Consider the following 17,387-nt stretch of genomic DNA (forward strand, 5'->3'; position numbering starts at 1 on the left):
TTTTCAAACTTCATGCAATCCTTGCTGGATTCCTCAGGCATTTACGTACATCAATCGAACGAGCCGAACATCTGTGAAACTGCAAATTCTTCAAAAACATCCTCTCCACTTTTCCTTGATACAATACCAGCCAACGTTAGACTAATATCGAACGATCTTGCCAACCCGTTGAGGATGAGTCGACTGACAATCGAAAGCATAACAGCCCTAATTAGTGTACATGCCTTGGTTAAGTTGTTCATATCTCTGGACAGCACGCCAATGAACTTTGGCAGATTTGAGAGGGTTGACTTGTACTTGACGAAACAGCAGCTCACCAAACTGGTCACCATGCATTACTTCACGAGTGCATTACTCAGGACGGGTTAGTTGGTTCATTCTTTCGGAATAATTTGTTAACAGTATATCTAACTATCGAGAGCACATTCATTGAATGACTTGCATATAACGCTTGACATCATTAATGTTGGGACGTTAACAATAAAATCTGACAACATCTCAATTATAAATTATCATTTTGAAAGTATTTTTCGTAAATATTAATTAATTATTTAATTTTATTCAAAATGGTCTTCAAATTTTTACAAACTGATTCGAAGGAGTGGTCGTTGGCAGTCTGGAACTACTGGGCAATCCAACCGGATTTGTAAGGAACATCAGTACTGGTCAGTGATGATGATGATGATTATGATGATGATGGTGATGAGATGGTGATGATGTTTTTAATGATGAAGACATTAGTGACTCTCTTCTTTTGTTTCAATTTAAATATCAGTCGGCTGTTGAAGTTCAAGGACGTTCAATTCCAGCGTTCACTGACATGTTTTTCATTCATGTCAACTTTTACTACAAGCTTAAAACTTCATACACCTCTGTACGAGTACTGCCAACACGTTTCACCTCGTCTGCTAACGCTTTAATGCTTCATGCGCTGTTTCCCTAAATGAAAGGATGGCTAATTGGGAAGAGCTATATCTCAAATTAAATCGTGTTTCATTGAGAATTTGTATCCTTGTTGAAACAGTCGAAGTCTGTTAAAATTTTAAAATTTGTACCTGACGACAGGTGTGTACGACATGCTCTACCTGCCTTATCATGGCCTCACGATGGGGCCCGCTTCGTGCGTCACTGGTTTCTCCAATGGAATTAAATCCGTTGTCAAACATTTCTCTGCCGGTCGGTTCACACTCCTTTAAGTTTACTTTTTTAAATTTTTATTTGATGTAATGTTATTTCTTTTTTAAATCTGTTTCAGTTTCAGTTTTTTTATGTTTTAAAAAGTTTAAGTTTATTTTAGCTGACATGTCAGTTTTTTGATTTGCTTCAATTCTAGTTCGTGGAAAGCTTGAAAATATTTTAAAATGCAGTTACTACACTATAATTGGCTGTTTATTCGTGCTGTTTCCAATCAATTCCTTGACTAAATTTGTTTGCACTCTTTTGCGAATTATTTATTTCATCGCTCATAGTGCCAGTTACACTAACCACCTCAACCAGGAACCCTCACGTCCATATCCAACCTTGCGTCTGGGATATCCCGAAACATGGAACGCCTATCCATGGACACTGAACACGTGACCAGGAGTGAGAGAATGAGGAGGAGAAGAGGACCGAATGGGGTTTCGGAAGGAATTATTAATGGTCTCGCTGGATTCGGCCTAAGCATATTGGGTTAGTTTAGCGGGCTGTATTTTTATTGTATTCATCATTTTTTCTTACACTTGTTAGCCACTGAGGAACAAATTAGCATTTAGTAACAACGCCTTCCTCCATCCTTCAAGTGATTAATATGTAACCGCACTGTGAACGTCTTGCAGGTGCCATCGCAGGAGTTGCCGATCAGCCATTGCAATCCTTCATGTCAACTCAAAGTCATCAGTCATCATCTTCGTTCACGTCATCAGTCTCATCAACAGCCAAGGGGGTGGTATCTGGATTGGGCAAGGGGATGATTGGTGTCATCACGAAGCCCATAGGTGGTGCAGCCGAGTTGGTGTCCATGACCAGCCAAGGACTGATGATGAGTGCCGGTCTCGTGGATGTTCATAAGCAGAGGAAGGGCAGAAGGCTTACGAGGGAAGATGATGCGTCCGGTTCAAAGTCCCTAGTTTGCAATCGATTGAATGTAATTAGGTGTGACATATTTTTCACTTAATTCATTTTTTTGAGATGTTTGTATTTAAGAAGTGCTTTTTCAAATTTGTTCCTGTTTTAAAACTTGTTTACCATTAATTTGTAAATCTACATTGGTTTATTTTTCCTGATTGATTGAACCGGCAGGAACCAAATGTTCAGCCTGCAGACGGATGAGTACGTGGTGCACTGCCTGAACGACTGTTCATCGCAGTTTGCATCGCACTGCTCCATCATCCTGACGAGCAGAGTTCTGCACATCCACGACAACGATGAGAACCTCCTCATGTGCTCACTTCCCGTCCAAGATGTCCACCTCATCGTCGACGCTAAATCTCTCCTGATAATGATTTACGTTTATCAGAAGCAAGAACATCTCTACACGCATGTTACTGAGGTTGTTATCTTTATTTTCTATCTCTTCCTTGCTTTCTATGTTGCTACTCTGCACTGGGAATCACCTGGTGTCTAGAATTGAAGCATGTTTTTATTCCGTTGTGATTGCTTTGTGTTGAGTCGTTTTACTACGTTAAGTAATTTTTGCAATGATAACACACGACATATTTCTAATTTATTGTTGATAAATGTAGTTGATTTTGAACTTGCCGCACACTGACAGAACTCGGAGTACGGTTTTAACATGAGCAAGGATAGAGTGACGGAGTACCTGACGAAAAACACGTACGATCAGTTGGAAGGAGCTTCAATTGGCTGCCCTCTTCTTGCCAGCAACAGTTCAGCTGACATCAACTCCGCGTTGAACAGCACAGTCGATGATTCGTTCATGAATTTTGATAACGATCCCAAGGATTTCTTAATTACTGATGACATGGTCGGCCAACATTCATCCAGCTTCAGTCATTCCAACACGAACAGACACTTACAAATGAAATATTCTTTCAAATTCACCTCTTTAAAATCTGCAAATGTTCTGTTGTCTCAAATTGATTTTATGAAACAAAATGTAGTTAGTGATAGGTTTCATTTGTAATTGCACTACTTGCGTACAAGTTGTTTCCGATTGTGATATTTTGATGTAGAAATAGTTGCTCGGCTGTTCGGCTTACAATGTTTATGATCTGCAATGCACCAGCAAGACGATTCATAAACAGCTGTTTTTATCGTTCAGGAATATTTTTTTATTATAATTTATCGCCTTAACGTGTTGATGCTGTTTCTGGCAATGTAGGTGAATGAAATGGGCAAGATGGATGAGTGACTGAATGAATATTCGCTACTTTTTAGCATTATCGGTAATTTAATTTGTTCAAACTTGGTTCAAATATTATTAAATGAAATTTTGTTTGATTACATATCAATTTGAAAAAAAAACTTAAATGCCAGCCTTTATTGTTATCGATCGCGATCTTTGCTGATTTATATCTGATAAATGCGGGCATAAAAAATAACACGACAGTTTTATTTCCACAACTGAAAGTCCTCCCCGTATCTCATCTACGTACTCCTATCCTCATTAATATTTCAGAGGGAGGTTATATTTCTTCGATCGTTGTACGTTCGTCTAAAAAGTATGAATGGTAAGTTCTATCTCATCTATCTATAGGTTAAACATCTGAGTATATATTTTCGTGTTATATTATTGCCCGTGATAATATTTTCGCAGCGATGTTAGTGTTTGATGCCGACCTTTTTATGCCAATTATTTATGAGAAAGTAATGACAGTTGATGGGGATGTTTCATTGGAATTATGCACGCACATAAAGGTAAATCATCCATTTATCCATTCATTCGTCCATCTATCTATTTATTCATCTGTCTATCTATTCATCTATCTACCTATCCATACAACCTAACATTTTCATACGTATTCCCGGCAGTTGATGAACACAGGCAATTAGCCCCATGAATAAATTGATGAAGATAATCAAACAATCAATTGCGTTAGACTCCAAAAAGTTAATTAGATGTTTGATTCATTGGTTGCCATCATGAATTCTATGTTGTATGTTTTTTCATATCTTTTATTATTATTTGTTTTTTTTTTCATTCTAACCATAAGCAAGGTTTTAAAACAATAACCGATTTAAAAATAAGCTGGTGAAATGAACTGAAATATTAATTTTTCGATGTTTATGAACGGGAGGTTAAAATATTTCTCTCTCCCTCTCTCTTTCTTTACTACTACTACTACTCCTACTACCACTACTACTACTACTACTACGGCTGCTGCTACTACTACACATACACATACGTACGTACCTCAATTATTTTATTACGTGCTTGTGCATATTCATTTACACTTAACAAACATATTACCTTGTTTTTGTTGTATTTAATGTTATACATACATGCATACATTACATTTACATAACGCATACATACATTTGTATAATGTTACATAACGCATAAACTGTATTGTACACATTTACATCACACGTACGTACACACATTTGCGTACACACATCTATTTGCGTAAGTAATGAAGATGCACACACGCATACAACACGCACGTACGTACGTATAAGATACACGTCTGGGAGATGCGTAGACAGCCTGAAGACGAATGCACGCTTTCTAGAAGACGAGCAGATCATACAATTGCTGTTGATTGATTGATTGCAGTTGGCATTCTCACCACTTTTATACATTTTGTATTATATATTATGCGTATAATATTTGTATGTGGATTTTTGTATGTGTGCGTGCGTGTGTGTACCGTATGTGTGTGTTTGTCGAGTTGTTTAGGATATATGCAATGCGTGTGCGTGCATTGTTTATGCCTGTAACGATGACTCTGAGTATCATAAGATATCCTGTTTTCGTGTAGCTTAAAGATATCATTCAGGGTGTTTTATACATGCCGCTTTTCCAGATTTCAATCAAAGTGTTGAGTAGATATCGTTCATTTCTTAGATGGAAAAGAATGACATCGTAGCAAGCAACCTTACATGCACATATATCCAATTGAACATCGTGAAATCTGAACAGCAAGGAATATATATGGTTGTTATTTTTACTCTCAATAACAACTGATGGATCGAGGCATGTTTATGAAAGTTTTATTTATGGAAGGTATTTTTACTACCTCTTTGGTTTTTTTTATCAGTGTGTGTGTGCGTGTGCGTGCGCGCGCGTGTGTGTGTGTAATGTGTTGTGTACGTTTTATTTTATCAGCAAAAAATATCTGCTGGCCTCGCCGTGTGAAATTTATGTAAGAAGAAAATGATTGATATCTCTTATAAACAATATTATTTTTGCTATTTTTTGCCATTATTATTATTATTATTTTATTATTATTATTATTGTTAATGTTGCTTGAGTTGATGAATTGATGGTGGTAATTATGGAAGATGCATGAATGCAGGCAGGCATAGGGAAAACATTCTTTTTATAGGTTTGTCAAGGTGAATGATCGAAGAAAAAAATGTTGTTATTGTTGTTTTGTTATTGTTGTTGATGATGATGCTGTTGTTATTGTTGTTGTTGAGGTTATGATGTAGTAGTAGTAGTAGTAGTAGTAGTAGTAGTAGTAGTAGTAGTAGTAGTAGTAGTAGTAGTAGTAGTAGTAGTAGTAGTAATAGCAGTAGGTAGCCACAGTAGTAGTAGTAGTAGTAGTAGTAGTAGTAGTAGTGGTAGTAGAAGTAGCAGTAGTAGCAACAGCAGTAGTAGTAGCAACAGCAGTAGTAGTAGTTGTTGTTGTCGTCGTTGTTGTTGTTCTGCATCGTTTCATCGCGTCTTTAATGACGTTCATTTGTTTTTTCGCGTCGATTTCATCATAATTCTCAACGAGTTCTTCTCACTACCAATCATCATCAACATCTTCATCACATCGTTATTACTGTCGTGAATTGGACCATTTTCAACATCATTCATCATCATCCTTATCGTATCCTTATTATCATTATTTTTATCACTCTATTATCATTTCGGTAGCAGGTTTTCAGTAAGTCATTCATCATTCCGCAAGTCATTTTTTTCTAATCATTGCTGTTAGGTATATTTTATCGTCTTCATTATCATTTCATTTTTCATTTCACCTCATAACTTTCACCATCATCCAAATTATCATCATCGCAATCGTAATCGTCGGCAACATCATCACAGTTATAATCACAGCCATCATCATCATTTTCACTGGTTTTTTCCACAACTCGTTTCGACTATATTTTTTTCATTTCCTTCAGCAACACCTTTCAACGCGGAACGTGCATCATATAGCATTTTCAAGAATGAAACAGATTGCTTCTCTCTGTCTATCTCTTCTTTCTCTCTCTCTTTCTCTCTCTCTTTCTCTCTCTCTCTCTCTTTTTCTCTCTACCCTTATCTTTCTTTCTATTTCTCTTAATTGTTTCTCTGCCACTATCTTCCTCTCTTTCTCCCTCTCTCTTTCTCACACTCTCTCACTTTCTTTCTCTCAGTCTTTTTCTATTTTCCCTTTTTTATATTGCTGGCTCTCTCTTAAATAATCTTTCTCTTTTTCGATTTTTGTTCTTTTTCATTCCCAGAGGAGAAAATTAATTAGGCATTACGCGCAATCATTATTTTCATTTTCGTATCCTTCGTGAATTTCACAAAATTATGTTGATACCATGATATTATATCATTATTTATCATCTTAGAGATATTAATCATCTATCTGTACGCGATATGTGGTTACTATGATACATATATCATTATTCATCCCTATCTATCTTCAAGCATTTATTTACCTATATCTCACTATTTTTCAACGTTGATTACCGTTCCTTATTCAGTTGCAGTTGCTTTGATAGGTACTTCGGGGAAATGTTTTAATTCCATTCGCTATTTTTTATGAAAAAATATTTTTAGTTTATTCATGTTTTATTTTCGTTTACAACTATCGCCGAGCAAAACTCCTCAAAACATTCCACTTATAAGAGTTGATAAGTGGAAAAAGCATTAGGTGAGTAGAACGTATTCTCAACGTTCAAGAAAGAAATATTGTTTGAATATTTCCAAATATTTCCACAATTTCATTCAACACACGCTCTTTAAACCGCCGTTGTTTTTGTACTTACAAGCAATATACAGTAGGTAGAGCTTTTATCAAGAAAACGCCGACCAAGCATTTTATTCATTTCTTCATTCAGTCACTCCTTCATTCCCTCATTCATTTATTTATTCGTTCATTCATAATAAGCATTCTTATTAGCAAGAATGCTATTTGAATGCAATGATGAAAGAAGAATATGCGATTTCAAATATTTGCTCGAGTTATTCCACCAAAGTAAGCCAGCCAATCCAAACGATAACCTCTTTTCTTTGCACATATATTTCACTTGTTTTATTTTTTACTTATATATACTTGTTTATTCGTTAACTCACTTAATTATTAATTAATATATGTATTTATTTGCCTAATAAAACAGTTTTATCAACCACAGACATGTACAATAAAATGCACGACGTAGTGCTATTCCTCGTCGCATAATAATTCAATGTTTTGTTCTTCTGTGTGCAAAGTGTCGGCTAATTTGATTAACACTGATGTATGTATTTGTTTGTGCTGGTTGGTTGTTTTGTTGGTTGGTCGGTTGGTTGTTTCACCTGCTTCCCAAGCAAATTCGGGTTTTCAAATTTACATTTATGCTGTGCCAATCACAATGTCAGTACGTACGCACGTGAAAATTGCGTATTATGCTTTGTTTATCCACTTTTTTTATGTAGATTCTTGGGCACTGGTAGGTTTGTGAATGTTTATGCTAATCCATGTGTTGTGTTGTGGTGTGTGTGTGTGTGTGTGTTTTTGTGTTCTTATCTACCCTCTTCTTTTCCACACCGTTTTTTGATTTTTTTCTCCAGGTTAATGATAAAGGACGTGTTAAATAATGTAATTTTGCACCAAAAACTATGCGATGTTGTGTTTTGTGCGGTTGGGATGTGGTGTTGTGCTGTTTTTTGTTGTTGTTTTGCTGGTTTGTGTTGCTGATATGTCTTTGGGATGTTGTGCACTTGTTGTGATTGTTGTTGCTGCTGCTGTGTTGATTTTTAGATGTCAAATAGTGGCAACATGCAACTTTTGTAAAGAAAAATAAATCATTTGCGCCAAACAAACATTTTTTTAATACCTGGAAACGAAAAACTTATGAATAATTTATGATGATTACTCACATTATTTACAATACTTTTGCACACAAACATACACACTTACATACACGTACACACACACAAACACAACACACACAAACACACACACACACACACACACACACACACACACATATATATATATATATATATATATATATATATATGCATGCAGAAATTTATGAAATCTACAGAATTTCTAGTATTGAATCAAATTCTTGTCGTCATTAATAATGTAGTTTTTTTTTATTTTTTGGCTGTTCACTGCGTTATGTAAAAACAGAAAAATAATGTGAATGTTAACAGAAAGTTTTGAAAGTTTTGTCAAACAAATTATCATTATCGCACAGAACATCATCACAGAGATCAGCATTCCAGAGGGCATAAGAAGATGTAGAAGAAGACATCATCACAAGGAACATGACCACTTAGTTGTCTGGTAAGCTCATTTGTCGGGGTGAACAACATTTGGCCGTCTATCGTCCATTCTCTACAATTTATTCCCACCAATTTTCACCAATTAACCCGTTTATAACTTCGGACAAATTACACTCCACTAAATAATGAAAGAAATTTTTTCAAAACTTGTGCATCTGTCACCTCCAAAAAATTCTTGGGCGTCGTTTAAACGGGCAGATCATTTCACTCTAAGGATGATTAGTGCACCAAGCTAGGTGGTTTAAGCATTTTATATATCTCCTATCTACATATAATATGTACTACGTGTATATATATATGTATATATACACACATGTGTGTGTAATTTATATTCTCACAAACTTTTACCAAACGTGTTATTATGGTAATAAAATGGTATTTTCCATATATTTATTTGTGTTAAAGTTTTCAGTAAGTGAGTGATGTGCGCTCGTGTGTGTGTGTGTGTGGTGTTTGTTTGTATCCATGTGTTTATCAAATTACGTACTCGTTTAAATTAATGACGGAACGTCTCATACTGTTGTTTATGTGTGCATCATTTTTTCCTTACAGCGTGTGTATCTAATATATCTGTTGTGTATACATATACCTGCCTATGTGTGGACAATTTATAAAATTTTATGTTCATCCAGTTAAATCTAATTATACTATAAACCTGTGAAAACGTGCGTTTAGTATAGGCATGTATAGATATATAACATTGGGGTCCAAACATGCATGCAATATACGATACGTGCATGTATTATCGTACGTGGTATACTCGCGAATACTTTTAAAAGATGAGAATATGCTATGCACACGAACACTTGTTTTTGAGGCTGGTGTTGTTTTTGTTCTAAAATTTAATTCAATTTCTATATTTTCTCGTACGTTAAGTTGGCACCGTAATGGGTGCAAGTACTTTTTGTTATTGTTGTTAAGATGAAGAAGTTGTTGGTTCGAGTTAACTAGGTATATATAGAATAGAGTCTTTGTACTTTGTAGTACGTGGATGATGTGCGTGTATGCGTGTTTTTGAAGTTTGTTTTTTGTTTGGTGGCAGCATGTCTGTGTGATTTCATCACCGACCGCCATCAGATATCATCAGTCAGTCTGCCAGTGGTCTCAACTCTCAAACCTCGGTTCGTTCCAACGTGAGTTTCTGTCGTTTGGTTTCTTAATAAATACAATACACGAGTACATATTACGATCGGTATGATATATAAGATATATGCATAGGTGTAGGTTCTGTTATGTTACTTTAGAGGATTTTGAACCTTATGTACTAACATGCTATAACAATGTATTATAACATTATGCTTAGTGTAGTAATATTGCTATTTGTCAATTTTCATCAGAATATTTTTGACTAGCATGTTTCTACCATTCGATAAGTTGCCAATGTTAACATTTACGTGATTAATACCACTCCTCCTTTTATATCGCCGTCGTGCGAATTGATATCTTGATATCATACGACACGATCTAGATAATTATAGATATATAGATATTGATATACTATATAAATTCAATTCACTACTCGTATTTATTTACTACTCTTAAAAAATTTATCTCATTAAAAATTATTTTACCATGTCTAATTACTTATTGTGAGTTAATTAATTTTCTGTTGTCTTGGTAGTAATTTTTGTTGCGGCACGTTTACAATAGCAGTAACTTTTAAAACGTCAACAAAATCGAAAACCTGTAATAAAAAAATAACAAAGATATAAACATATATCCACAAACATACACAGCATAAACACGAACAAACATACAAACATATATCCACAAACATACACAGCATAGACACGAACAAACATACAAACATATATCCACAAACATACACAACATAAACAAGAACAAACATACAAACATATATCCACAAACATCCACAGCATAAACACGAACAAACATACATTTACAAACATCACCGACATAAACACGAAGAACAACATTGACACCAACCACACAAGCATCAAGAATATACCAACATTAGCGAACGTTCGTTGACGAATGAAACTAGATGGGCGTCAACAGACATCAGCCAAAAAATCAAAATAAAAAAAAACAGACAAGCTGAATAAAAATCAACGAATAGCAAAAAAAGTATGCAAAGATATTTAACAAGACGTCTAGTCTGATAAACGTGCAACAGCAAACAAACCACACTCAAACAAATCACAAACTAACTACATACAATCAAACTACATACAATCAAACTACAAACTACAAACAAACAAACTACAAACAAACTACAAACAATCAAACTACAAACAAACACGTCTGCAGAACAAAATTGCCTTGTTATGTCATAAATAATCCATCTGAATGATGAATAATGGACATTATGTGACCATTGTCCCTACCGTTACTGCCTCTACCACCGGTTAGCTGGTGACGATGATCGGGTGATGATGATGATGATAATGATGATGATGATAATGATGATGATGTTGCTAAGGAGGATGACGACGATGATGATAAGCATTCAATGAACTGATAGCTACTATTAAACAATCACGATAGTATAATAACAATGATTAAAAAATATTGTATATATGTGTAATGTATATAATGTATGTATATTTGTATATGCGTACATATAATATAACAATTGCAGTAATTATGGCTATAATTATAATAATTTTGACTATGATCATCTGCCATGCACCGCTATGAAGAAAAAAAATGATGCATTTGAAATTGATATCTATCGCATAATTCAAATTACCAACGAGATTTTTTTCTCTCTTTAACTCTGTCTTTTGCTCCCTCTGACTCTCTCTTTTTCTCTCTCTTTCTCTCTTTTTCACGCAAGCACGCACACATACAACATACACTCACAGACACACACATACATATATATGTTTGTTTTATTATATTTTAATAATAATTTTGTTATCATTTTTCTAAAAATAAAAAAAACTTACCACCATGATAATTATAACCAGCCCACACACAAACAAACACAGCTACGTACGCACGCACACACACACACACACACACACACACATATTTACGCACATACACACATATACCCGCACGGAAGTTCTCGGAGATCAGAAAAGCACGTTACAATAAATTGGAGGTTTACGTTAGGCCCTCAGTTTTTCTCTGTGAACTTTTACCATTCACTGGTTTATTGGTCTGGTAAACTGCTACTGCTGCTACTTCTAATAAACTACACCTAAACTTAAAAACAATTTTTTCAAGTTTTTGCTAGTTAAAAATTAAAGATCACACTGTAAAACAAAAAAAAGGTGATAGTCTCAAAATGTATGTTTTATCACCTGGCTTGCTGCAGTTTTTAGACAAATTATATATACATATATATGTTTATGTGTGTGAGCGTGTGTGTATGTGTCTGTGAGTGTATGTGTGCGTTTGTGAGTGTATGTGTGCGTTTATGAGTGTATGTATGTGAGTGTATAGGTGTGTGTATATGCGTGTGAGTGTATGTGTGTGTGTCTGTCTTTATGTGTGGGTAGCCAATTGGCAGTTATATTTTTTAAAAATTCATGAACTCACAATTTCAATGGCAGCAGATATCCCACTTGTCAATCAGTGGCTACTCCAAGCCAGCCACAACGTCAACAGTCACAACGTCAACAACATCAGCAACCAGAACATCAACAAACACAACATCAACAATCACAGCAGTCATGCGTTATTCAACACTTACCGCAGCAACTGTGTGTCTAACAACATAATCGGCAACAGTATCAGCAGCAACAACGGCAGCAGCAACAACTACAGCCACAGCAACTATTTCACTTCTGATATTTCATCTTCAAGTATGCAGCCGGTAAATAATTTACTATCCCCGATGATTGTACAAGCACCAGGCTTCTTAATATCGCCATCATCACTATCGTTGTCATCAGCGTTCTCGTCATCACCATCTCTCCTACTTCCGACGTCATATCCGCTCTTGAATGGTGATGACATCATTCCCAACAACAACAGCAACTACAACTACCTTCATCCTCATCGTCATCAGTTAATACTGGAAGATATCAACAACAATCATCTTATCATCAATAATAATAATAATAATAATTTACTAAATAGTAATAATAATTTTAAAGAAAATATGATAACAACAAAATGTGATAACGAATTAGACGCTTATTACTCCTCAGCTTGTGCTGACTTGAAAGACGGCAACAACAACATCATGATGGTCTTGCGTAAGGCGGATGTTGTTGTTGGTGATGATGAAGAAGATGAGGATGGCTTTAATGGAGTTTTTGGTTAGTCGATTTAATGGTTTGATGGTTGGTCGGTCGGTTGGTTGGTCAGTTGGTCGGTTGGTTAATTGATTGCTCGGTTTGTTGGTCAGTCGGTTGATTTATTAATTAGTTGGTTGGTTAATCATTTATCGGTCTGTTGCACGGTTGGCTAGTTGGTGGGCTGGTCAGTTATTTTGTGATCTAAAGTGGACGGACACTCATATTCAATCCTTCATATATGTTATCCTTATATCGTTGTTAGTAATTTCGCATTGTTGTTTTATTGTTGTATTTTCGCATTCGTGTTGTTATATTTGAATATATGCACGTCTTTTGACACGTTACGTTTGATCGATTCCATGAATAAATAATAATTTGTGGTGTGGGGTGGTCGTTTCTGAAACGTATTTAAATATTTTAATTCAGTAACAAACGCTGATGATAAAATTAGAAACATGAACATGATGAGATCTGTCTTTTTTTTATTTAAATATTCCTCTTCGTCACAATGTATCAATAAATTCATTAAATTTAATGTATAGCAAATTATTTCTCATAGTTAAATGCAAATGGTTGAATACATGATCGTAATTTAGAAAATGTGTATGTTGTCTATGCATTTTCTGTTGTTTTCCTCTCAAAATTGGTTTAGTATTGCCGAAATGTTATTATGTAGAATATAAATGACCAATTGTTTTAATTACTGATAATGAATTGCTTCAAATATATTGTCAAATAACGTTTCATTCATTATTTAATAATTATTAATAATTTAATTGGTTAATTAACCAATTATTTTATTGTTTCAATTTCATTTTTCATTAAACTGTAATGGAGTGATGACGAAGACGACGACAACGACGATGATGATGATGATAAAGACGATGATGACTTTGCAAATTATTTCTTGGTGGCTTGTTTGAATGATGCTATTGTTATGATTTGAGGCTATATGTAAATTCGTTTCGTACGACGAGTATGATGAGTATGCTGTATTAATATTTGAACTGTTTGTACACACATGTATGTATTTACATTATACAAGTGCACGTATATGTACATATAACGTGTACAACACAAACACTTACTGCCTAATTACAATTTTCAACAATTTATTTTGAATCCATTTTTAAAAATCTTCCCCTGTCATCATCAACATCGTAATATTAATAATTATCGCTATCACTAATCATTCAAGTGCTATCAGCAGCAGTAGAGTTATATTACGATAATGATAACGTTTATTAGTATGCATTTTGATAGAGTTATATTGTGAGATGGACAACATTTATAAGCGTTTTATTTCAAATAATGATTTCAATGAAGCAGTTGTTACCTATATTGCTACATATTTTCAACATAGTTTTTCATGAAACCCTTCTAATTTTTTTAATTATTGATTGCCAGAATCAACAACATGACACTACTACCAGAGAATAGATTAATATTTTGTAGCAGTATGTTAATCAATATAACCATCATATTTCGTGTTAAATATCGTTATTCCCCTTTAAATTATTATTTTTAAAATAAGAATTATTAATATATTACATTTCACAATCGAAATCACATACTTTAGCAACAAGTGTTCGTAACACGGTCACAAGATACAACCGCCATCATCATGTTACAACTCTTGCGTGCCATCATCGCATTCGCAATACGTCATGGGCATGATGGTGTTTATAAGTTTGCAGGCTGTCATTATGTACGTAGCGTACGCACGTATGTCCGTCCACGTCTGTACGCTAATGTGTGTACGTTTATGTGTGAGTGTGTGTATGCTAATGCGTGTACCTTTATGTGTGTAAGTTGATGTGTGTGTGTGTGTGTGTGTGTGTGCGCGCGCGCGCGCGTTAAAGTGCGTAAGTTGATATGTTGATGTGTACGCTGATATTTGTGCGTGTACGTACAAGGACGGCGTCGTTTGATGTACAGAGAGGAGAACCAGATGTGATGATGTGACGTGCTTGATGCATTGCGGTCCGTATCAACCTGTGGACACTCTCCATGATGTTGCTGACCACCTCAATAACAACCATGTCATATATTGTGTATTATGCTTTCAGTTATGTCTTCATTATTGGTTACGTTCGTAGTCATTTAACCATAAAAATGCTTTAAAGATGAGGAATAATAACAATGCTATTGTTATTTCATTTTTCTTGTTCTTTTCATTATGATGTTATCGTATTTACATCGTAAAACAATAAACCCGATTCAGTTGAACCAATGAGCCAAGCAAATTACGCACTTATTCCGCAACCAATACATCTACAACAGCAACCAGTGCAACAACAGCCAATACATCTACAACAACAACCAGCACAGCAACAACAACAACGACTACACCAGCAACATCAACAACCAAGTCTCTTAATTCGACAACAGTTGCCCATCTTGCAACACGCTCAACAACAACAACAAATTCAGTTCCTACCTTCCTTACCTTGTAGCTTCAACAATTTCCAACATCTCAACAACTTAGCTCAACAACAACACCATCAACAACAACAGCAACAACATCATCAACAACATTCAACATTGCAAATTGTCAGGGGTGAGTTTTTTTTCATAATCCTCCGTGTTATGGTTCTTTTTTTCCTAATTTCAAAACAACTGTTCACACTGTCTTGGTTGTTGGTGCTGTCGGATATCAGTAATTATCAGTAAAATTTTATAACATGAATTATATAATTTCGTTTTTTTTCTAAATGATATTTTAATTTTAAAACTTGGAAGTTGTTTAATTACAACTCGGAGCACACTACACCAACTGGAAGGATTATCTACCGTAAAAAACCAAAGGTATGCATGCTTTTGAATTAAAGGAATTAAAAGTATATAGGAAAGGAATTACTACTTAAAAATTGAACATCAATCAATTAGGATCGTTCTTATTTGTAGACATGCATCCTGCATTAAAACAGTTTGTTGTGGGCTACTTTACTGGTAAATATTGTTACAATATCCACAAAGTTTGTCGTGCCAGGCCACGGTTTGAACTCGACACCTGAATGTAGATACATATGTAAATGTTTAAATCCGCATTGCTATGATCAATTAATTTTTAACAAGGTGCGATAAATCGTTATCATTATTAATAATACCAACGATAATACCAAATAATTATAATAATAATAATAACGAGATAAAAATTTTGCTGAGTTGATAAATAAAGATAAATAAATTGATATCACCGTGCATTTTTAACAATTTTTTAATTCCTCATTTTTTCATTTTTATTAATAGATCTGTTCAGTGAGGTAATTTAATTAATTGTAATTTCGTACGTGAACTGTACGATGTGCACATACAACTGCTAGTATTTGCTCTTCATCATGTTGTACATATGACGCAAACATTTGTTCGCACGTGTACACCTGTTCACACACGCACACACACACACACACACGCACACGTATATATATATATATATACATGTGTACAGTACAAACACATATATATATATATACACACAACACACATACATGTACTATTACAGTACGTTTATATTTGCTTACCTAAAATATTTTTATGTGTCTGAGATTTGCAAATGTGAGATGATGATATGATGATAATGTGTGAATAATCATGATAATTTAGAACATTTTCTCCATCAAATTAAACCAGCATTACCAGACTATAAATTTTTTCGCATAATTCAGCAGTAGATATTTTTTACATTCAAAATTTTTTTTAAATATTTCATGCATCTTTCCCTTTTGAGAGTGATCCAATGGAATGATGCGTAGAACATGTATGTACTGTACTTCTTATTGTAAATTAATGCCATAGCAAGTATTATTAGAGTATGCTTATTTCTTATAAGAGAAGACTTAAAAGAATGACGAAGTTAATGAATGAATGAATGAATGATATGCGTGAACAATAAAGCGAAGCAAGCAAACGATTGAACAAGTAGGAACATAAATAAATACCCATTGAAATAATGTCGACCATAACCCAGTACACCGCTGTTTTGTTATAATCTATCTTCGTTCGTGCTTATTTATTTCATTTCAATCCAAAAATTTGTGGTACACCTCATGAGATTACACAGACACAAATGTGCGAGACACACATACGCACATGTAGATACAAATCAATTATAACTTGCATATATTCTGATTCTTCAATCTGGTCTAATTAGCATGTAGAGTATTTGTGATAATCAGGTGATAATAAACTACATACATACTTGCACATATGCATATTTCATACATTGTTTATACAGTTTCATACATCATAGAGTACTGTACATAAACACATGTGTGTACATACAAACTCTGCGGCTTACTATAAACGTGCAACCAACTCATGATGGCCGTGTAAAACTCATCAAGGTGATATTTAAAGATTTATATACGCTGATTGGTTTGATGAATAATATTGAATCTGTAGTCGGGTTGTGGCCGACCACACCGAGCGACCAGCCGTGCATGCAAATGTTCATTCTCTCTTCTATGCTATTCAAATCCGTCAATCAACCACTCACTCGCTTATCCTTGCGATGTTTGTTTATACTTAGT

The sequence above is a fragment of the Helobdella robusta genome (genome assembly GCF_000326865.2).
Source record: "Helobdella robusta unplaced genomic scaffold HELROscaffold_2, whole genome shotgun sequence".
Classification (NCBI taxonomy): domain Eukaryota; kingdom Metazoa; phylum Annelida; class Clitellata; order Rhynchobdellida; family Glossiphoniidae; genus Helobdella; species Helobdella robusta.